The sequence below is a fragment of the Protopterus annectens genome, chromosome 5.part1 (genome assembly GCF_019279795.1).
Source record: "Protopterus annectens isolate FY-2018-M chromosome 5.part1, PAN1.0, whole genome shotgun sequence".
Lineage (NCBI taxonomy): Eukaryota > Metazoa > Chordata > Ceratodontiformes > Protopteridae > Protopterus > Protopterus annectens.
In genome coordinates this window covers 405659253-405683378 of record NC_056736.1, presented here as the reverse complement: position 1 = coordinate 405683378, position 24126 = coordinate 405659253, and the positions used below count along the sequence as shown (strand labels likewise).

The following is a 24126-nucleotide window of genomic DNA, read 5'->3' as shown; positions in this document are numbered from 1 at the left end:
CAGTAAAAAACTTTTCTAAAGCAAACTTCACCTTACATAAGGCAGAGGTGGTAAGTTTCACAGCCCCCACGCTAAAGGATAATGCTGCCCAATATGCAGAAACCTTTACAAATGCACTCTATGAGCACCTGCAAGGATGCATGGATCGTGCCATCCATAGCAAAACCAAGACTCAACTCCTCTAAGAGAAGGAAACCAGTTTGGTGGACCCCTGCAATAAACAGGCTATACAATAGAAGGAGGAAACTAGTTCAAAAAAAAGAAAATCCCAAGAAGGAAAGACATCCCTGATCAGTATCAGTAAAAAACTAAGGTCCCTCATGAAATCATCCAAGGCTAACTTCGAAAGAAAAATAGCCAAGGATTCAAAACTTAACCAACCACAAAGCCTTCTTTAGCTATGTTAAAAATCTAAGTGGCAACTCGCAGATATGCACTGAACTACTGCAAAACAGCACAAAATATACTGAACCTACTGATATTGCCAACATCCTGGCAGATAGATTCAGTGCAAACTTCACCCCCCTCACCTCCAAAAGGGCCCATAACAATAACAGAAAAGTGTAGTGTCCCAAAAATCACAGATGCACAGGTGAAAACAGCCCTTTCAAAAGCCAAAAACACAGCATCAATGGGACCAAATGGTGTCCTAGGCTGCGTCTTGCACGAACTACAGAACAATCTAATCCCCCACCTAGACACGCTGTTCAACCTCAGCCTCTCCACAGGCTACGTTGCCTATAGAATGGCACACAGCAATGGTTAATCCTCTCCACAAAAGAGGGGCCAAAACTGACCCTGGCAACTATCTTCCCATAAGCCTGACTAGCCTGGTCTGCAAGGCTATGGAGCACATCATCATGGAACTCATTAACAAAGACATTGGGAAACTCCAAACACTTGACCCGACCCAGTTCGGCTTTGTTAAGGGCAGATCATGCCTACTAAATCTGGTTGACTTCTTTGAGACAGTCACCAAGGCCACAGACGAGGGAAAGGTGGTTCACACAGCCTACCTTGACCTCGCCAAGGCTTTCAACACCATTTCCCACTCGGGTATTACAGAAAAACTCACCAGCCTGAGCATAACCCCTACGTCACAAGATGGGTTGCCAACTGGCTTACAGACAGAACTCACACCGTAAGAATAGCGGGCTCCAGGTCCAACTCTAAACCAGTCACAAGTGGTGTCCTGCAAGGCTCAGTCCTGGGACCCCTACTGTTTGGCATATACTTCTCAGAAGTATAGGCAAACACTGGACTATGGCTAACCAAGTTCGCCGATGACTGCAAACTGGGAGCCATAATTGACTCTCTGGCTGACATGGACATCCTCCAAAAGGGCCTTACTGAGACCGACACCTGGTGTCAAAGTTATGGCCTCAAGCTAAATGCCAAAAAATGCATAGTCATCCCGCTTGGGAAAAACAAAACACCCACAAATTACGACATAGGTGGCAGCCCCCTTAATACAGAAGAGGTAATCGTATTGCCAAAGTAGTTAGGAAATCCTTCAAAAGGGTTCGCATCTAGATATAAAGAGGTTATAGTGTACCTCTACTCATCATTCATTAAACCCATCATAGAGTACAATACCCCATTTGGGATGTACCTCACAAGACACTTCCAACATCTGGAAAGAACACAAAAGTACCTCACAAAGAGGATTACTGGCCTCAAACATATGTCCTATGCAGCCCGACTGAAAAACCTCTGGCTGTATTCAGTGGCATATCGCTTACTCACAGGTGATCTCTGCCTGACTTACAAAGCCATGTCCAACTCAGAATTGATGGATATGCTCCACCTAAAGAAAGCCAAGTCACTGCGAGCCACGTGCTCTAGCGAGCTAAACCTCGCCACAACAATAAATAGAACATGCTGGAGGGATAGATTCCTGTCAGAGAGACTCCCCATGCTTTGGAACAAAATTCCAAATTACATCAGGCAGAGCCGCTCACTAACACTCAAGAGAAATCTTGATGCGTGGATGGGTAACAGAAAATACACCCCTGGGGTCACTTCATTGCCTCTGCTTGACAGAGGATCAGTTAATCAATGAGGCGGCGAAAGCCGGCACACACTGGCTAGTCTTATAAATGCCTTTGGGCAGATAGCCTAGTACCCACCTATGAACTGTTCCCTCCTGAATCCCAACCATACCAGCCAATCCTTACAAGGTATCATCCTATAGCTCCTACACTACTAATAGTCCAAATCCTCCCATAAGGAATCAATCACACAGTTCCTTCACCTATAGATCAAATCCTTCTATACATTCCTTACTCGCCTACACTCCTACCACATATTACCTGCTCCTTCTCTGCACCTCCAACAATTACTTTTTTTGCTTCCCCTCACTGCAGGTGACCATCAGCTGCCACCAACTCCTCTCCTGTTTCATTAGGTCTTTTGTAGCTGCCTTAGCCTCCAACAAGCTCAGCCCAATCCACACCTGGGGCAGGTGTGGAAATCACGGACTCAAGTGCTGCATTATAGTGCTGCCAGGGTGTTCGCCCTAACTGTCCCACCTTGCAGGAGATGCATGCAAACTCCCACACATGGTCAATTTCCAAACCAAGTGGTGAACTCTTTGTAGTGCACAGCCTGCCAGGTTTTTCTCACTGCTATTTCAGGGAGTGTGGGCTGCCTCCACCCTCACAAAGGACAAGCTGGCATTGGTCAATTACTCCCCCCCCACCCTTCATGTATGCTCTTGCCACTGCATGTCAGTTTGGAGACCTTCTTTGAGAATTACATTTTTTTATACTGATGGCTTAGTGATGAAAGACCGCAGTGAGATGTCAGGGTAATGATTTGACAGTTAACCTATTGAGCAGTTTTATGGTTGGGCCCCTAATCTTACCCCCAGTGGTCGATATGAACACCAACATCACTGTGGTGGTGGTACTCTCTGCTTTCCCTAGTGTGTCTGCTTGCTCCCACACACACTTGCCTAATGAGGGCTACTCTCACTGGCAAGCCCACATCATCTCATCTTATGGTGGTTGTGTAATCCTTCACCTGCATGGGTGCATGGGGTGCTTGTTTGGCGAGTGGGAGTACTGCAGCTTCCTGTAGACCTAGTAACACTGGAAAGTCACCAGAAACGTTTGTTTGAATCTGAAAGTTAAGCTTCAGTAGACAAGGTAAATGACTTACTGTTTTGATTTATCCTAAAGTGCGTTGTAACACTGCCATCAGCAATGTTTTGATTTGTATTTGTGAAGAATGTAAGGGGCAGTTGCACTGTTCCTAATGCCTTGTCCATTCTGCCTGCTAATGGGGGGTTATGTTGTGATTCAGCAGGCTCACAAGAATACTGATGTGCTGAGTACATGGGGTCACAGCTTATTTAGACTTTTTTTTTATTTCACTAAAGACAAATTAACCAATTTATTCCTGACTGTAAATCACCTGCCTTGAAGACTCCTGCTTTTACTGAGAATCTGTACAGTTTGTGAAACACCGCTAATAAGCTAATATGTACATTCTGGTTCCACTGATGAATTATCACTCTATATGCAGACATTCTTTTCTTATTTCATAGAATGGAATACAGGCCTCCAACTACTTTTTGTTAATACTGAAATTTTGTTTTGTTATGTTTGCATCTAAAATAGTCACAAGTCATACAGTCTCAAAGTCTGTATAACTATGATGGTAGAAAGGGAGATCCAAGTATCTTGTGTCTTCTGTTATTTCCAGTAGCATCTCACTGGTGCCCCATATACCTTCTTTTCTCCTTTCAGGCCTTTTAGAATCTCAGTGTTGAAGTGTACTGTCTAGCCATTTGCTGAACATGCTAAGTACTTTTTTGTGTGAAAGAAAGCATTCTCAATGGTTTTAAAGCTGGTCTTTTTTGATCAGCCAGTCTTGCCTTTTTTTTTATTCTTCTCTAGCCTTTATAGTTTCATAGGCAAGTACTAGGCTAGCTGCCTTTGTGAGCTATTTCAAGCCTATCCAGTTTCCGGCTTTTGTGCATGAATTAACCCATCCCATTTTTTTAGGGTTTGGCCTTACCCATCCCATGGTCAGCAGTTATACATTACCACTAATGAGAATAACTGGTATACCACAGATAATTTGTGGGGACTCGTGCATGGAATACATAGGTTCATAGGTTCATACTAGGCTATCTGCCCGAGGGCATTTATAAGCCTAGCCCATAGTTTTGTGGCTTACGCCACCCCTTTAGTCTGGAGAAACTATGCCCATTATTTTGCTGTGCCTCTGTCGAGCAGTGACACTGAGGTAACCCCTGGGGTGTATCTGCGATCTCCCATCCATTGGTCAAAATTCCTCTTGAACAAGGCCAGCGAGGTGCTCTGCCTCACATAAACCGGGATTTTGTTCCACAGCATAGGGAGTCTTTGGGTGATGAATCTATCCCTCCAGCACGTCCTATTAATAACTGTGTCGAGGTTTAAGTCTCCGCCCTTGTGGCTCTGAGGGATCTAGATTTTTGAGATGAAGCATGTTCATCAAATCTGGGTTTGACATGGCCTTGTATGTCAGGCATAGGTCACCTCTGAGCAAGCGGTAAGCAACTGAATATAACTGGAGTTCTTTCAGTCGGGCAGCATAAGACAGATTTTTGAGACCCTTTATCCTTTTGGTGAGGAACTTTTGTGGCCTCTCCAGCTGCTGCAAGTGTCGGGTCAGATACATTCCGAATGGGGCATTGTACTCGATCATTGGTCTGATGAGTGATGAGTATAGGGAGACTATGACTTCCCTTGATCTAGATGTGAATCCCTTCATGATAAGGTGGGCAATGTAGAAGGTCTTCCTAACTACTTTAGCAATATGAGTGTCGAATGAAAGGCTACTGTCAACCTGGGTTCCCAGGTCCCTAATAACTTCTTCTGTGTTCGGGGGATTGCCACCTATATGGTAGCTAGGGGTAACCTTATTTTTCCCAAAGGGTATGACTATGCATTTCTTGGCATTTAACTTTAGGCCATGGCTCTGGCACCAGTTATCCGTTTCTGTGAGACCCTTCTGAAGGATATCTGTGTCGGATGTGTTTTCAACTACGGCGCCCAGTTTGCAGTCATCTGCAAACTTTGTCAGCCATAACCCTCCTTAAACATGCTTTAATTTCTCCAAGTCTTATGGGTTTCTAATACTGTGGCAGGAATGGACCCCATTCCTAAGTCAAAGTATGATGAAAGCTCATGAAATTAGTATTGCTTCAATCTTTAATGTTAGCCAAAAGTGCTCTTCACAGCACACGCAATGTGCCCAGTACTGACTCCTCCTGCAAATCGCATGGAATTACATGCATCGGTAACATATTTAAGTACGATTGTAAATTCTTTTTTTGTAAGACCCATTGCTCCTATTACTACTGGAACTGTCTGGGTATCTTTCTTCCAGATTTGCCTCATTCTACTAAGGTGCTGCCTTTCTCCACTAGTACAGGGGGCAACCCTGGAGTGAATCGTTTCTCATCCACAGATCCAAGCTGCACCTGAATATGGGCAGGGATGAAAATGGTTTACTGTGCATGGACAGTGGTATCCTCTGTGAGGTATAAGTCTATCTCCAAACCATTGTTTCTTTTTAATTAAAATTCCAGCACCTTATTATCATCACTTGTTGCTAAGGTGCTGCCTTTCTCCACTAGTACAGGGGGGCAACCCTGGAGTGAATCGTTTCTCATCCACAGATCCAAGCTGCACCTGAATATGGGCAGGGATGAAAATGGTTTACTGTGCATGGACAGTGGTATCCTCTGTGAGGTATAAGTCTATCTCCAAACCATTGTTTATTTTTAATTAAAATTCCAGCACCTTATTATCATCACTTGTTGCTTCAGTGTTCACTTATTCTCTCTGTCAGCAGCCCTTTTATTTTCTGTTAATGTCTTAGTCTGGCCTCCTAACACAGTTTTTGATTCCTCATTTTGGTAGTTTTCCTTTCACCCTTTCCATCACTCAAACCACTCTAAATGGGCTGCGGAATTCTGCTCTCTCTCTAATGTCTGTATCCCCCTTCTCTTAGTTCACAATCTCTTTTTGTCGCAGCCCAGCATCCTGTGTGGTCTAGTCACTGCCTTCACACTTTGTGCTCCTGATGATTCATCCTCATTGTGTTGTCTTCTGTTTTGCAGTCTACCCCCCCCCCCCCACCGCACCGCATTTCATATTTTGCCACATGGTTGTCCACCAGAGTGGACCTGTTAGAGCTGAATGTGTCTCTATTTCTCTACTCAGTTTCCTTAGCCTTCTACAGTGCTTTCTCCATACTTGCCATAATGTCACGCACAATGGGAGTGGGTACAGTAACAGTTTCTGGCCCCAGAAAATGGCAGCCTAAATCCTCAACTCCTGAGGGCTTCTTAATAAAAGTCTGTTCTGTTCCAAGGAGAGAGAAAGAAATTAGGAAAAAATCTGAAGAATGTCTAGAAAGAAATATTTAATTGTGAAGGAGAATGTTTAATGTATTAAAAATGCCACAGGAATAGCAACTGAGATGACTGGATTGTAATCTTGATATTTCTTCCAGTGGCACTGGTTAATGGACAGCCCAGGTAAAATGGCCCCTGACAAGATGTGGAAAAACCTTACTGTCTAACCGCATCTTTAAGAATTCAGATAACTTCTTCCTGTCTGCATGACAAACTATGCCAGTCCTTTTGCACACAAACCTCATGTTATTATATATGCTTTGTACAGGACCCGCAGAATCATTTTAAGGCAGTAGGCGTCTGGATTTTACTTTTGACAGAACAGCTCCATTTCAGCTAGTGACCTCAAACCTAGGAGACATGTCACCCAAACATCAAATGAATTCTCCCTCTCTGGGAGACCCACTGTGGCAGTCCAAAGCTGTTGCAATACAATACAAGTAGTGGCTTCAAATCAAATGTTTATAGGAAGTTGACTTATAGCAATTCCTTTTTAGAGTTTTCCAGTTGTTACCCATTAAGTCAGAAAAAAAAGCATAGCTAAATGCAGTTCATTAGGGCTGCCAGGATGACTTATGTGTTTGAAGATGTTATTAAACAGCTTGCTTTCGTAGCTAACATGTTTTTAGACAGAGGTTAACAGACCCAATTAGTTAATGACATTAGGGAATACGTACAACTCCAATAGGATAAGAAGTTTAAACCCCTTTTAGGGATTGGTTTAGCTAACTGCGATATGGTTACGAAAAAAAGAAGTTATGTACTCACCATAACGTTCCATCTGAGTAGGTAGCTTCATCCCTCAGCAACCTGTGGCTTACGGATCCGATACGGATCCGAGCCGGCAGCATACCAAGCTAAAGAACCGAGCTCCAAGCTCCTCACCCTTACCCATACTACCCTGCAACTTCCTTTCAATCCTCAGATCGCGTTTGCCACCTGCACAAAATAACAAAACAAAAAACCTGAGAAACCTGACTCAAAGACAAAACAAAACTCAAGCTCAGCTAAAAAAACATCCAGGTTAGGGGGAAAGAGGGAGGGACGGCTGCTGACAAATTAAGTTACCTACTCAGATGGAACGTTATGGTGAGTACATAACTTCTTTATCTGAAGTAGTTAACTTCATTTGATCAGCAACCTGTGGGACAGAGTCCCCAGCTACCCGAAATCTTGGGAGGCCCTCAAGGAAGAATATTCCGGAGCACTGCAGAGCCAAAAGCAGCCCTTCCTCTACACACCAAATCTAGTTTATAATGAGAAATAAAGGTGTGAGAGGACGTCCAGGTAGTCGCTGAACAAATGTCATCCAGGGAAACTCTAGACCAGAATGCAGCAGACGTTGCCAAAGAACGCGTAGAATGAGCATGAACTCCCATTAGTTCTGGCAAGCCATATTTTCTATATGCTAAGAGGCTAAAACTCTAAATCCACCTGGCAAGAGTCACTTTAGAAATCAGTTTCCCTAGAAAAGATTTTGCAAAGGAGACGAAAAGTTGGTCAGATCTATGAAAGACAGCCATCTTGTGTAAATAAAAATGTAACTGTCTGTCTACATCCAGTAAATGAAGTTTATACTCCCCTTTGTTCTGGTAATTAGGGAAAAATACCGGCAAATTAATGGATTGATTAATGTTCATCTCGGAAGCAACTTTGGGAAGAAAGGAGGAATTAGTCCTGAGAGATAACCTGTCCTTGTGAAATGCAAGGTATGGAGGTTTGATACAAAGAGCATGAAGCTCCGACACTCTCCTGGCTGTGGTAATGGCTACCAAAAAGGCAGTCTTCCATGACAAGAACTTCAGATCAACGAAAGCTGCGGGTTCGAACGGAGGCGCGACTAATGCCTGAAGAACCAAGATCAGGTCCCACGGTGGGGATGAATTTCTAATAGGAGGTCTCAAAAAAAAAGGTAATTTTAGAAAGGCCTTACAAATTCTGGTAGCAGCAAGAGAACCAAAGTTGTCCCCAATATGGAAATGGGAAATAGCAGCCAGCTGAACCTTTACAGTAGATGAACTGACCCTCTGCTGAAAAATATGAGACAAGAATTCTAGAACAGCTGGAATAGGAGCGGTAAAGGGATCCAAGTTCTTACGTGTAGCCCAAATGGAAAAACGTTTCCATTTACTATTGTAAATCTTCCTGGTAGAGGGTTTATGTGCCGCCACCAGAATGGACTTGACTAGGGAAGAGATACCGGGGAGTCCTGGCAACTAAGGGATCTGGATCAGCCAAGCGGAGAGCTTGAGCTCGTCCAGGTTCGGAAGGGCCATTCCCCAGGGCTGAGAGATCAGATCCAGAATGGGATTCAAGATCCAGAGAGGAGCTATGAGATGAGATCGTAGGCAGGGGAACCAGACTTGAGGCCAGAATGGGGCTATGAGGATAATCTTGCTCCCCAACAGATGAGCTTTCTGCAAAAATTTTGTCATCAGCGGAAGTGGTGGATACTCAAAGAAGACCGGGTGGCCAAGCATGGACTAGAGCATCTCTGGGGGCTTCCCCTAAAGGAGGAATTAGAGAGTAAAACTCACTGTACTTCGTGTTGGAAGGCGATGTGAACAGATCGCAGAAAGGCTGACCCCTCTTGAGGAAGATCTGTTCCACTACAGAAGAATTCAGGGACCACTTGTAAGGAGAGATGATAGTTCTGCTCAATTTGTCCGCCAGAATGTTGGACCGACCCAAAATGTGTGTCGCTAAAAGGAAGCGGTTGGTGGAGATCACCCATTCCCAAACTCTCATGGCTTCTCGGCAAAGAGGGAAAGACCTGGTTCCCCCCTGTTTATTGATATACCAGACCACCGACATTGTCTGACTGGATCGCAATAGTCCCCGGAGGAAGGAAGGCATGAAGGGTCTGCAACTCTAAAAGGACTGCCCTCATCTCCAGTACATTTATATGCAGAATGGTCTCCATCTCAGTCCATGTGCCTTGGACAGTCCTACCTGCACATTGCCCCCCCCCCAGGTGGGAGGCGTCTGTGGTCACTGTGGCCTGGGGTAGGGACATAACAAAAGGTCGTCCTTCCCGAAGGGATCGGGAATGGAGCCACCACATGAGGGAGTTCCTGCAAACCCTGCTGAGGGGAATCGGCAAGTCTAGTGGATGGTGTAGAATGGACCACTGGACTTGCAAAGTCCACTGTAGATCCCTCATAAAATCATCTAAGGCCAGCTTCGAAAGAAAAATTGCACAAGATGCTAAAGATAATCACAAGGCCTTCTTTAGTTATGTCAGGAACCTGGGTGGCAACTCCCAGATATGCTCTGAGTTAGTTCAAAATGACAAAAAATACACTGAACCCACAGACATTGCCAACATCCTGGCAGACAGGTTCAGTGCAAACTTCTCCCCCCCCCCCCTTACCCCTCAAAAGAGCAAATGTCTATCCCAAAAGAGTGTAGCCTCCCTGACATCACAGATGCACAGGTGAGAGCTGCCCTCTCCAAAGCAAAAAACACAGCATCAATGGGACCGGACGGTGTCCCGGGCTGCGTCTTACACGAACTCCAAGAAGAACTGAACCCTCACAAAGTCACTGTTCAATCTCAGCCTTACTACAGGATATGTACCCAAGGAATGGCATACAGCAACAGTGGTCCCACTCCACAAAGGTGGTGCCACAACGGACCCCGGAAACTATCGCCCTATAAGCCTGACTAGCCTGGTCTGCAAAGCTATGGAGCGTATCATCATGAAACTCATAAACAAAGACATTGGGAACCTCCAAACACTGGATCCTACCCAATTCGGCTTTGTTAAGGGCAGATCTTGCCTCTTGAACCTGGTTGACTTCTTTGAAACAGTCACCAAGGCCATAGATGAAGGGAAGGTAGTCCACACAGCCTACCTGGACCTCGCAAAAGCCTTCGACACAATACCCCACTCGGGCATCATAAATAAGCTCACCAGCTTAAATATCAACCCCTATGTCACAAGATGGGTTGCAAACTGGCTCAGGGATAGAACCCACATGGTCAGAATTGCAGGTGCCATGTCAGACTCTAAACCAGTTACAAGTGGCATCCCACAAGGCTCAGTCCTGGGACCTCTCTTGTTCGGTATACATTTCTCTGAGGGACAGGCTAACATGGGAGGACTATGGCTGACCAAGTTCACAGATGACTGCAAACTGGGTGCCATAATCGACTCGCCGACTGACACAAGCATCCTCCAAAAGGGTCTCACAGAGACGAATAACTGGTGCCAGAGCCATGGCTTAAAGTTAAATGCCAAAAAGTGCATAGTCATCCCCTTTGGGAAAAACAAAGTGCCCACAAATTACCACATAGGTGGTAATCCATTAAGTACAGAAGTAATTAGGGATTTGGGGACCCAAGTAGATAACAATCTCTCCTTTGACAATCACGTTGCCAAAGTGGTTAGAAAGACCTTCTATATAGCCCACCTTAACACAAAAGGGTTCACATCTAGATCAAGAGAGGTCATTGTGCCCCTCACTCATCACTCATCAGGCCCATAATTGAATACAATGCCCCATTTGGGATGCAACTTACCCGACATCTGCAGCAACTGGAAAGACCCCAAAAGTACCTCACCAAGAGGATCAAGGGACTCAAACAGATGCCCTACGCAGTTAGGCTAAAGAAACTCCAGCTCTACTCAGTTGCTTACCGCCTACTCAGAGGCCGGACGTATAAAGCCATGTCCAACCCAGAATTAATGGACATGCTCCACCTCAGGAAATCCAAATCCCTTAGAGCTCCACGCTCCACGGACTTAAACCTCAGCACAGAAATAAATAGGACATGCTGGAGGGACAGATTCATAATCCCAGAGGCTCCCCTCACTCTGGAACAAAATCCCAATCCATGTTAGGCAGACTCCCTCAATGACCCTCTTCAAGAGAAATCTTGACGAGTGGATGGGAGATCATAGGTTTACCCCTGGGATCTCTTCTGTGTCCCTACTAGACAGAGGCACAGTAAACTAACCTCAAAAGGGCTATCTTCTGTGACCTACTATACAGAGGCACAGTCAACTAATCTAAAAGGGTGGCGAACGCCAAACACACCCTGGCTAGGCTTATAAATGCCCTAGGGCAGATAACCTAGTATCAACCTATGAACCTATGTGCAGATGAGCGTAAGGGATCAAATTGATCGCTGCCGCCATGGACCCCAAAGCTCTCAGACTAAGTCTGCTGGGGAAGCAGGAGACTGAAGAAGAGCTAAGTACATGCAGAGTCATGCTGTGAAGTCTGCCTGGCATTAGGAAAGCCTTGGCCTGAAGGGAATCTATCCTGGCCCCTATAAAGTCTATAACCTGAACAGGGTGAAGGAACGACTTCTTGAAATTTATAGTGATCCCAACTGGGATGATAAATGGAGGAAGAAGTCCCTGGCTAGAGAGAGCAGATGCCTGGTGGGGGCGGTGAGGAGCCAGTCGTCTAGGTATGGGAAGACCTGTGTGCTCTGGAGCCTCAGGTGGGCCGCTACAACTGCCATGACCTTGGTGAACACCCTGGGGGGCTGTGGTGAGACCGAAGGGTAGGACCTTGAACTGGTAATGACTGGCCCCTAGCCGAAACTGGAGAAACCTCCGGACCGTCTGTCCATGAGAATATGGTAGTACGCATCCTTGAGGTCTATGGAGCACATCCAGTCCTCCCTCCTGCAAGAGGGGCAGGATGGATTGAAGCGTGATAATCCGGAATTTTTCCTTGGCAACAAAAAGGTTCATTGTGGACAGGTCGAGGATCGGCCTCAAGTCCCCAGTCTTTTTTGGCACCCGAAAGAACCTGGAGTAAACGCCTAATCCGGACTGGTCTGGGGGCACATGCTGGATGGCTCATTTTTCTAACAGCTTTTTTATTTCCAAAGTTCTAGCCTCCATTCGAGTGGGTGGAACATCTGGGAGGTGTCTTGAATAAGGGGGCTTGTTTATGAAGGGGATTGAATAGCCTCTGGATATTATCTGAAGCACCCAGCGATCTGCCGTGATGGACTCCCATTCAGCCAGGTGCCTCGAAAAATGCCCCTGACTGCCTCCAGAGAGGAGCAGTCGGGCAACCCTTCAGGGCTGTTGCATGGGTCAGTCAGAAAAAGGTTCCAGTGACCCGAAGTTCTTCGGTCCCCCTCTGCTTATAGGCAGGTGTCCACCTTGTCCCCCTCGGCCTCTGGGGGAGAAGGGGTCATGAGCGTTCCGGGCTTGCTGAGATTTCCAGAACCACATCTTCTGCCCTCGCTGGTTCCTGGAGAAGGACCTTTGAGGAGTAGAGAAGCAGATTCCGACAGCTGATGGCGTTTTCCCTTCTTTCTCGCTCTGGACCAGCGTCTCACAGATGGTCTTCCCGAACAGGGTAGACCCATCAAAGGTTCCGAGAAATCGCAAAGCCAGGCATGACGCCTTAAGGCGATACCGGACCCGCTAGCTCTAGCGGCTCTTTCAGTGGCGTGGGAGAGTAGCTGCATAGACGTATTAGACACCAATTTGAGAATGGCCATATGAGCAGAGAAAGTCCGTTTATCCTCGGCAGACATGGACTCTGGGGGAGACTGCGTACTCTTTAGCCAGGTCTGATTACATGGGCCAAGTAATTCAGCGCCCTAATAGAGAAGGTAGCTGAAGCAAACATCTGCTTTACAATACGGTCCATTGCCCGAGACTCCTTGTCAGGGGGATGGACTGAAGAACTGTCCTGAGCTACCACCACCACCATGGCATCTACAGGGGAACCCTTGTTCCACAAAGCTTTGTCTGCAGGGGGGCTCAGAATCTTGTCGGGCCTCCTGGGGATCTGCTCTACAGTGTCTGGTCCCTTCCATGCACTGGTGGTAATCAGGTCGGCCGGGGGGGACACCAAAGAGGTAGAGGGGCCTGTGTCGAACGCCTCCAGGAATACAGACTCGTCCAAGGAAGGTTTTTTTGGGCAGACCACCCCCCTCTTTGGCGGAGCATTTCCATAATGACTCCAAAGGAGATGTCGTTGGGGGGTGACCTGGGAGAACCTTCCCCTTCCTCCAAATTGGTATCCTCGGTGAAGGACTCCGGGGAGTCCAAGTGCCTCCTTTTGCATAAGCGTTTGTGAGGAATCTCCTTGGGGGGATTGTCCGAGGGGGGCTCACCAACGGATTCATGTTCCTCCAGGGGAACTGGCTGGGGCATCAAAGACACAGGCTGTCCCTGGGACTGGATGATGGAGGACAAACCAAGCTGTGAGGGAGCGGGAGCGGACCCTGAAGAAAGTGAGGAGTCTCGATCCTCTAGAGAGAGCTCTCTCCACAATGTCGAATACCGATGGGGAACCGGCCTCTCTAAGACAGGTGGCCGGCACCCTCGGATTTGATGAAGGGATCGGTGTCAGAGCCGAAGCGCTCGGACCAGAGTGGGCGGTGTGCTCCGACCGCAAAGGAGCCGAAGACTCACTCACCCCCTCGGATCCAATGCCCCGCTCTCGGTCCCGAGAGCTCAGATCTGAAAAGGGATCCGATAAGCTTGACGGCATGGCTGGCGTCGAGGTAGCAATGATCATCGGCACCGACTCCCTGACTCCGAGGTCCCTCGGATCCGAAGACTCCAAAATCCGGTAGTGGATCGGAGAGGGATCTATCGAGGCAAACAGTGGAGCTGAACCCCCCCCCCCCCAAGGAGGGGGAGGCAGCAACACTACCGTTTGCAGGAAGCGACGCATCATCCGGTCCATATCTGCCTCAGAGAGGCTACGAGTAGATCTGGAAGAGGCCGCTGAAGCCGGCTGGGAGGGCAGATGCAACAACCTCGAAGATGGTCGGGCCTCCTCCGGCGAGAAGCGTGGGGAAAGAGGCTTGGTAATCTTCAATGGAGATGAGAGAACCTTAGCGGGAGGGGCCGAGGGGTCCAATTCGGTCCGCCGTTTGTGGCTTCTCTCTCTCTCTTTTTCTTTCTCTCACTCCCTTCTCTCTTTTCTGTCCTTTTTTGCCTCTCACTCACTGGTGAGTCCCAGACAGGGGAGGAGTGCCAGATGGTTGGGCATCCGCAGCCGCAGCTGTTGCTACAGAGGGAGAAGAGGAAGAAGAAGCTGACTCCGTAGGTAGAAGACCCGCCAAAATCAACTTGTTCTTCCTATCTCGCAAGGCCCAGGGGTTAAAGGCTGCACAGATCTGGCAGCCTGAGGAAAGGTGAGAACCCCCCAAGCAAAGAACGCACTGAGTGTGACCATCAGCTGGCAACAGCTTATGGCCACACTCAGTGCACTTAGAAAAGGTAGTTTTCTGGCTTTCAGCCATACCCTCTCACACACGCACACCTAAATGGAAAAGAGGGGCCTACTAGGGGATTGAGATTACCAAGGATAAAAGAGGGATAGATTAGTTGAGAAAACTAATATCTAAATATATAGAACTATACTACACACGCACAGCTAACAATTATACTACCCAAATATTTTTAGAAAAATATAAGAACTAGCTACACTTGCCTGGAGCTCGAAAAATCCCGTGCTTGGCAAAGCCGCGGCAAACGAGACCTGAGGATTGGAAAGAGGTTGCAGGGTAGTATGGGTAAGGGGGAGGAACTTGGAGCTCAGATCTCTAGCTTGGTATGCTGCTGGCTCGTATCCGTATTAGATCCGTAACCCACAGGTTGCTGATCAAATGAAGTTAACTACTTCAGATCAGTAATTATGAAAGGGCTTTAATAATAGAGTATAGCCCAAAGGCTAACAGGATTAAAATATTTTTTAAAAATAATAGGAATATTTTAAAGGGCAACCCTGAAATTAACAAACTGTTAGGGAAATCCTTCCTTTGTATATAAAACTGGTCTTAATATAAAACAATTTGAATATGACCAGATTAATACTTTGACATACAAGAATGGTACAACCAAGTGTGGAACATGTAGTCAGTGTTCCTTTATTGTGGAAGCCAACAGTTCAATATTAGCAAATGGCATTTGCTCAAAAGCTTTTTTTATTTTTTTCATTAAAAGAAATTGTCAATCTAAGGGGGTAATTTACTTGGCCATATGTTCGGGGCACCCTGCTTTGTCTGTGGGCAAAACTGAAAAACCCTTAAGGAGAAGAATTTATGAACACACCTATCAGATGAGTAAGCATAATACTAACCATGCTTTATATAACACATTAGTAACTGCCATAAATGTTGTGTATTTAGATTTGCGATTCTTGAACGGGTCAGGATTAACCCCAGGGGTGGCGATTTTAAATCTTTACTGGAAGAAGTGACAAATGAGCTTGCATGCTGGGCAGCCTCCTGGCTTTAATGAAAACATTTCTCTTCAACCTATTTTAAATTCTAGGTCTAATTTTATTTAATTTTGTATCTACTTGTTTAATAATATTTTAAGGCATCTAGATTAAGCTTTCGTTGCATGTACTTGTTTGGTAGTTGAAGCTGTTTTTTTTGGTCTTGGCACCTTTAAATTACATATTGTTCTCATATGGTTAATTGTCTAAAGTATTTAATGGTCTGTTTTTTAAATTTAATTGATTCTGATGAAGTCCTAGTTGTAACGGAGACAAAAGCACTTAATCAGTATGTTCTTAACTGTTTTAACCTTTATTTTTGTTTTAATAAAAGCGTGCCGATTGTGAAGTCCTGGAATTGACTGCTGCAATACTTTCTTTTTAACTAGTCCAAAGCTGTTCATATCCTGTACCTTCTCAATATTTTTAGACAGTTGTACTTTTCCTCCTCTTCCATTTTCTGTAATTTATCATCTGACTAACTGCCAGGTTGAGGATCCTTCTCATCTCTGCCTTTCCTTGTAACGCACTACATTTAGGGCTCTAGCCTCCTTTTTTCTATGAAGCAAGCAAGAAAGCTCTGAATTTTGACACGTACATTTTCTTTTATACTCGTACTTTGTTGTGCTTCCTCAGACTTACAGGCATGCTGAAGGTGTCCTAAAGATTTGGTACTTGCCGGAAGTCAGATTCTTGGCAGGATACATCCTATATAGTTTATGCTGCTGCAGCAGTGATCTCTTTAAATAAACTTCACATAACAGATGTTGAAACAACTGTAATTTCCATTGTGGGATCTGGTAGAATCTGAATGAACATCAACATATACAAATGTTACTGTCAGCCAAATAAAGCTAATTTAGTGAATTAGCTTTCTGATTCGTTTGTGTTTCATTTAGAAGCATGGTTTAAACTGCTTGCCAGTCTGGTTTTGTTGCAATATATGTTAACAGTAAATGCAGTGCACAAGGTACGGTTTTAATTCAGAAAATGGGCCGTTGAAATAATTTTAATCTCACCTTTAAAACAAAATGAAGTACATGCAGGAATAACATCTGGCCGACTGAAAAGAGTCCACATATATTGCTACAGTCAGTTTAATAACATTAATTTAAAATTGAAGTTGAAACTGAAGTGCAAAAATAGAAGTGCAGTAAATTGTGATGGGATCTGAAAGACTATGCCAGAAATCAAGCATTCCTGTGGAGAATTGTTAAGGAGATAATTTGTAAGAGAATTTTGTGACTCGTTTGTGAGCTTACTAATGGCATTGGCTCAAACTGCACAGGTGCTGTAAATCAAACAAACACCAACCTTAACTTTTTGACCTTATTCAGACCAACACTTAGCCAAAGCCATTCTATTTCTGAAACCATCACATGTAATAGCCATCAAATGGATCTTCTTGCCCCAAGAAGTTGAACACACAAACAATAATGCCGGACAGAGTGTGTGTTACTATGTATACACCAGCCCGAGTGTTAGTAGGCCTGCCGCTGAATGATATGAACACTATAGATTCCTTTCGGAAGTCAGCTACCCCAGGGAACTACCACATTACAACTGGGTCAACACTTAGGGGCATTTGTCAAAGGATTTGGGAACTTCTGTGGACAGTGACCTAACTTTTAGCCAACATGTTCCACTGTTGTAAAGTCCTTCCATATTGCACAGTTTATAAACAAAAGGATTGTGTCTAGATCTAGAAATGTCATTGCCACCCTTTACTCGACCTTCATTAGGCCAACCATCGAATATAATGCCCCTTTTGAAATGTATCTGTCCAGACACATGGCAAACTGGAATGCCACATAGATAACTTGCTAAAAGGATACAAGGCCTAAACAACACGTACTATATGGGCAGACTAGCCCTGTCACTGTACTCCGTATCCTACACAGTGCTAAGAGGTGATCGGTGTCTGACATAAAAAGGCATTCTCTGACTCGATACTGATGGATTTACTGCACATTGTCAGATAAAATGGCATCAGAAATTCTCAGTCTAGGGATCTAAACCTCTTCTGCAACATCAACAGAACATTTGGAGGAAAAGGTACATCTCACAGAGGATACCACAGCTACTGAACCGGCCCATATTCAAGCACAACTTAGCTCTGTGGATGACAAACATAAAATTTACCCCAGGAGTACCCCCATTCTACAAACAGACAGAGACAGCTAATAAATGCTTTATCCCATGCATGGGTCTCCTCAAATTACCTAGGGTATGATCCTAGTTACTCATTAGGGGCAATATATAATTATAGACCATGGGATGGGTAAGGCCAGTCTATAACCAAATGGGATAGGATATTTCAAGCACACAAAGGGAAACTGGCTAGGCTTAAAATGGCCTGCATGGATGGCTAGCTTACTAGCCTAGTACTTACCTATGAACCTACATGAAGACTCCAAGTTCCTTAATGCTGTTCCCCACATAATGACCTCCTCTCAAGACCCTTGGCTGAGACAGTTTAAGGAAAAGAAAGAGAGAAGACACTGTGGCAGGTTAAGCATTTTTATTTTTTCATTCCTAAACTCAGAAATACAGCTGGAACGACCCCTCCAAGAGCTGGCTACTCATCCCCAAACAAGAGAAAGGTAACCTCAGTAAAAAGAAACACAGCTATAGAAAGCAATGCCAGTCACAGCAAATAATAAGCATGAGGGCTATCAGGGTTGATACCAGGAGAAAAACTTCTATGTCTTAGTCAATCTCTCCCTTCCCCAGAAATCCTACTGTATCCCACTCTGTTCCTAAATCCAACTGTCACCACCCCCACCTTCCTTAAAATTAGAGGGCTCTAACTGTGGAGAAGTGGACGAAAATAAAGAATCTGTGGGTTCTCAGCATTCTGAAGTAAGGGTACAGACTTTACTTCCAGAGCAGATTTTCAGGGGATCCCCCTCTTTCAGGGAACAAATTCTTCTGGTTCTGGCTCTTTTAGAGGATGTCCTTAGCTAAGGAATTGAAGAATGAGTACCAAAAGGGGAGGGAAAATACAAGTATCTACTCAACACCTGGTGCCAAAAAAAAAAAAACTGACTTGAAAGTTCTACGCTCCTTAATGCCTAAACAAGTACCTGTTAGGCCTTGAAGTTTAAGCATTTTGACATTACTGGATATTCTGTTCTCATTAATCTTCAGGGTTACCTCCACATTCCTGTTGCAAGACAGCAGAGACGATATTTAATAATTCACATGGGGATCTTGCTTGCAGCTCACCTGTTACTCTTACTCTTTGATCAGTCTACTGCACCCAAAGATTTGACAGCGTCTGGTTCTAGCAGTATCTTTGTGCATGGTCAGTGGTGCATGGTCAATGGTATATATCTACCCTTACATGGATGAGTGTCTAATTCAGGGAATTCAGAATACCTTGCTCAAATGGTGTTATGCAGCACCTATGCAAACTATAACCATAGGGGCACTTACCTTTTGCATTATTCCTGCATGTTCCAACATTGTGATGTTGGAGGTGGGAGATGGTATAATGGTTAAGGTGTTTTCCTCATATACACAAAATACAGGATTTGATTCTCACCTTTGGAAGAGAAATTACCTAAGCTCAATATGTCCCACAGAGGCAGCTAGCTTAGCAGTTACCCATGAACCTATGCGGAAGATTTTGGATAAATGAATCATTAAGTTGTAGTTAAATGTACACATGATGCACTGGGAATGAGTTAGCACTTTTTAATGTCTCTGTATTTTGGTGTACATTGGATAGATGTGTAGGAAATGAAATTCAGGTTACAGGAATATGGAAGGGATACCAAAAGAAATAAACATGCAAGCCCAATGGCCCTTTATTTTAATGAGTAATTTTAAGGTAATGTTTAGTCATAATTCATTTGGGCATTTGCAGAAATTTGAAAGCGAAGGAAATGCCCAAAGGGACAGTATTTTGTTTTTGTTATTCTAAGGGGTGCAATATTTGTCAGCATGGAAGGAGATGAACAACAAACCACATTGCTTTGCCAAAAATAATCTGCACCTCCCCCCTCTAGGCTTTTGAATATTTGGATTGTTTATCACTGATGAAGGCTAATTTTTAGCCGAAACCGGTCTGATTAATAAAGTTATGTATTTTCAGTAGCGGTTATTGTCGCTCTGTATTATTCCGACTCACACTATTGCTGGCCTCCTGTTGTTTTTCTGGTACTTCCTGGCCATGCAGAACCTACGTGCACAGCACTGTGTTTGGGTTCTGTCCATGAGCCAGTTGGCAACCCATCTTGTGACGTAGGGGTTTATGTTCAGGCTGGTGAGCTTGTCTATAATGCCAGAATAGGGAATGGTGTTGAAAGCCTTAGCAAGGTCTACATAGGCTGTGTGTACCACATTTCACTCGTCTATAGCCATGGTAACTGTCTCAAATAAGTCCCCCAGGTTTAGGAGGCATGATCTGCCCTTAAAGCCGAACTGGGTAGTGTCCAATGTTTGGAGGTTCCCAATGTCTCTGTTAACGAGTTCCATGATGATGCGCTCCATAGGCTTGCGGACCAAGCTAGTCAGGTTTATAGGGCGATAGTTCCTGGGGTCTGTTGTGGCTCCACCCTTGTGGAGCGGAATAACCGTTGCTGTGCTTCACTCTATGGGTACGTAGCCTGTGGAGAGGCTGAGTTTGAACAGTGTGTTTAGGTGAGGGGTTAGTTAGTCTTTAAGCTCGTGTAGGATGCAGCCTGGGACACCGTCTGGTCCCATTGATGCTGTGTTTTTGGCTTTGGAGAGGGCTGTTTTAACCAGAGCGTCTGTGATTTCAGGGACTCTACATTCTTCTGGTATGGTTATGGGCCCTTTTGGGGGTAAGAGAAGGATGAAGTTTGCACTGAACCTCTCTGCCAGGATGTTGGCGATAACGGTCGGTTCAGTGTATTTTGTGCCATTCTGCACCAACTCCAAGAGGATTTGAGCATTGCCACTTAGATTCTTGACATAGCTAAAGAATGCCTTGTGGTTATCTTTGGAGTCTTTGGCAATTTTTCTTTCAAAGCTCGCCTTGGATGATTTTATGAGGATCGTATTTTCTTGCTGATACTGATCAGTGATGGCTTCCCTTCTTGGGATTTTACTCTTTTCTGTACTAGTCTCCTTCTATTGTACAGGTTGTTTATGGCAGGAGTCCTCCAGACTTGTTTCCTTTTCTTGGAGGAGTAAGGCTTGGTTTTGCTTGGGATGGCATGATCCATGCATTCTTGCAAGTGCCCGTAGAATGCATTAGTAAAGGATTTTGCAGCTTGGACAGAGTTATCTTTCAGCATGGGGGCTTTGAAACTTTCCACCACAGTCTTAAGCAACGTGAAGTTTGCTTTTGAAAAGTTTTTCATGGTGGTTTTCTTGTCCGGGGGTGAGGGCAAAATGTGGATGTCCAAAGTGATTTGTTTATGGTCAGATCTAACCAGCGAGGGGTTGACCTCTGGTGTGGAACACCGGTCGCCAAAGTTGGTGATGACCAGGTCCAATATGTTGTTACCTCTGGTGGGAGTGTTGACCAGCTGAAACAGGGCGTTTGAGTTTATAAATTCTAGGAAATGTTGGGCAAGGGAGTTAGTACTTGAGTAGTTCTCCCAGTTAATGTTTGGGTAATTGAAATCACCCAATATTAGGGTGTTTGGTAGGACCTTTAGGTTTCCCAGTGTTTCCAGAAATGCGGAATGGGGGTCCTGGGACATGGTGGGTGATCTGTAGCAAGCTACAATTTGAATTGCAGTTTTGCCTATTGTTAGTTATACGTGGAGGATCTCTGAAGCATCGGGCTGTGCCACTAACCTGGAGGTGTGGGTATCCTTGATGAATATGGATATGCCCCCACCTTTTGTATTTCGGTTTGGGTTCTGTGGCTGAAATGTATGGTATGAGTTGGAGCCTGGTAGTGCTGGGGTGCTCTCTGGAGCCTTAAACCAGGTTTCTGTTACTGCATATATATCGATTTTCGCCATTCTGAGGAGTGCCTCGAGTGAGTGCATTTTGAGGTTTAGACTTCTGGCATTGAGTAGCATTACCCTCAGTTTTTTGTTACTTGTGCTATTTACGGTGGTGAGTTTGTCTTTTGAGCCTTGCCTAAAAAAGGCACTATGGGGATGGGGATGGCAAGAGCCTTGGCAAGTAATTGACAGCCTAAGGGTGACAGGTGCAAGCCATCTCTAGCAAAGCAGCGTGGCTTGTCGAGCATGTCACCCCAGGCGGACAGACACTGGAACCCCTTTGAATGACACCAGAAACTTAACCAATTGTTGAAATCGAGAATTTTTTCTTTATACCGTGGTATCATTCTTGGTGAGGGCAGGATGCTACTCAGGGTCAGTGTCATACCGGCCTGGGCTACGTGATCACAGAGCTCTTCCATGTCTCTTTTCATGTAGTCCAGGGAGATACGGCTCAGGTCATTCACACAAACATGGATAATGACAGTCATATTTGTACTTGTTCTGGAGTGACCGGAGTGCTTGTGTTATGTGGCGGATCCTGGCACCAGACAGGCAGCTAACAGTAACCTTCTCCTTATTCAGCCTAGTGAGTGGGATGTCAGTGTGCCTGACTATACAGTCGCCTATTACTAGTATGTTGGGTATGTTATTTTGCCTTAAGGGCTGTGATTGCATGGCGCACTGGTTTTGTGAATTATGTGTTTCATGGTTTGTGTTGGGGGGTGGATGTTGCTTGGATGTTTGCTTTGGAGGTCTCTGTTGGTTTTGCAGATTTTTATTTAGAGCCTCCGAGTATGTTTTCTTGTGTGTTTTTTTGCTGGTGCTGCTTTAATGGGTCTATGTGAGACTGGTGGTGTGATGCAAGTATTTCCCTTCTCCTCTTGACTGTCTGATCCACTCTTGGGTTGAGAGAGCTTAGCCTCCAGTTGGCTGTATAATTGCATCTCTCGCATGTATTAGTGTTTGGCGGGGTAGGAGAAGGGGTTTCCTGTGTACATGAAGCAGTTGTAACAGTGCCTCAAAATGCCCAGCTTCACCAGTTGAACTGGAGAGTACACCTGAAACTGCCCTTTGGACATGCCTGGATGGGTACAGTGAACTGTTTTACTGGATGGCTGGTAAGGTCGAATAGAGAGCCTTGTCCTTCTGTACAGCACAGGAGGGTCTAGTGCTATGGTTTATAAGTGCTTGCTATAAGTTTTGAGCAAGTGCCGGGCTGAGAAATGAATGGCTTGAGTGCTTAAGTTGGAAGTTTGTCCAATTCCAAGGGAAAAATTGAAGAGGAGACTTTGTGGAGCCGGGAATAGTTTTACCCTAACTAACTGGTGCTGCCCGGCACGCAAAACCGGGCAAATACAGTATTTATAGCAGGGAAATGAAAGAGATAGAAATTAGCCCAAAATGGCCAATAAACTACTCATTTCTGGGCTGAAACCACTCCTCCAGGGACAGATAGGCTGCTCAAAGCTCCCCTCTCTCACAGGTGAGCAGAGAAACTTCCTTCTATCCAAGTAAGGTATGGGCAAACAGAGATTTGTAACACAGCCTTGGAAAACTAGACTATACTAGCTTAGAAAGGCGGGAAACAAATATAGCTCTCTCGCTCTCTCTCTCTCTATATATATATATATATATATATATATATATATATATATATATATATATATATATTTTTTTTTTTTTTGTTTAGAAAATAAAGCAGATACACTCAAAAAAACACTTCAAATGCACAGAAAAGGATAGTTATTGTTATACATCGCAGATCAGAGTTGTAGTCAATGCCCCTAGTAATAAAGTAGGAAGAAACACAAATACAATAAAAGCAGATGAATAAAGTGCATTTTTTATATATATAAACAATAGAAAATGAACTGATTTAAACAAGTTACCCAATTAACCAGAAAAAAAGCTCAAAACTGAGCCCTGTTCCAGCAGTCTTCAATCAGACAAGTTCTAACTGCACACCCCTGCTTACTAGCGTGCAGGGGAACCTTCTCCAAAAAAGATGGCCTGGATCAGTGCTCAAGTTATACAAACAAAGCTAGATTCAGCAGGCCTGAACCTGGTCTATGCTACAGCAACAAGCCACACCAATTTCAGAAAGAAACAGTTCAAATAAGCAGGCACAGTAAGCCTGTGACCAGAAATTCCCAGCTCAGAAGGGCAGAATCCAGCCTCTCCTCCCACAAGAGTGCAGACCACAAACCTTCTTAATGTAGAATAACTAGCCTGAAGCCCAAATGCTTAAGCCATAACTAATACACTTTTAGAATAGCAGACACTTAGTCTTCAATCAGCAATTCCCAGCTTAGAAAGATGTAAGCTACCTGTCTTGCCACAACAGTGCAGACCACAAACCTTAATGTAAAACAGCCTGTATGAAGCCCAAGTGCTTAAACCAAAAGACTTAGAATAACAGTTACAATCTAATCAGGCTACTACCAAGCAGTAATAAATGCAGCAGAATAAATAAAATTGAGAACTTTTAAGAAAAGCAAAATAAAGTAGGAGGAAAGACAAATACAGTAAAAGCAAATGAATAAAGTGCAATTTTTTTTTTTTT

The 24126-nt window shown here is 44.7% G+C and overlaps 1 long non-coding RNA gene across 1 annotated transcript in view; it reads right to left on the bottom strand.

Moving 5' to 3' along the window:
- LOC122803445 overlaps positions 1 to 24126 on the bottom strand; it is a 1054248-nt gene that overhangs the window by 492349 nt on the left and 537773 nt on the right. The window lies entirely within an intron of this gene.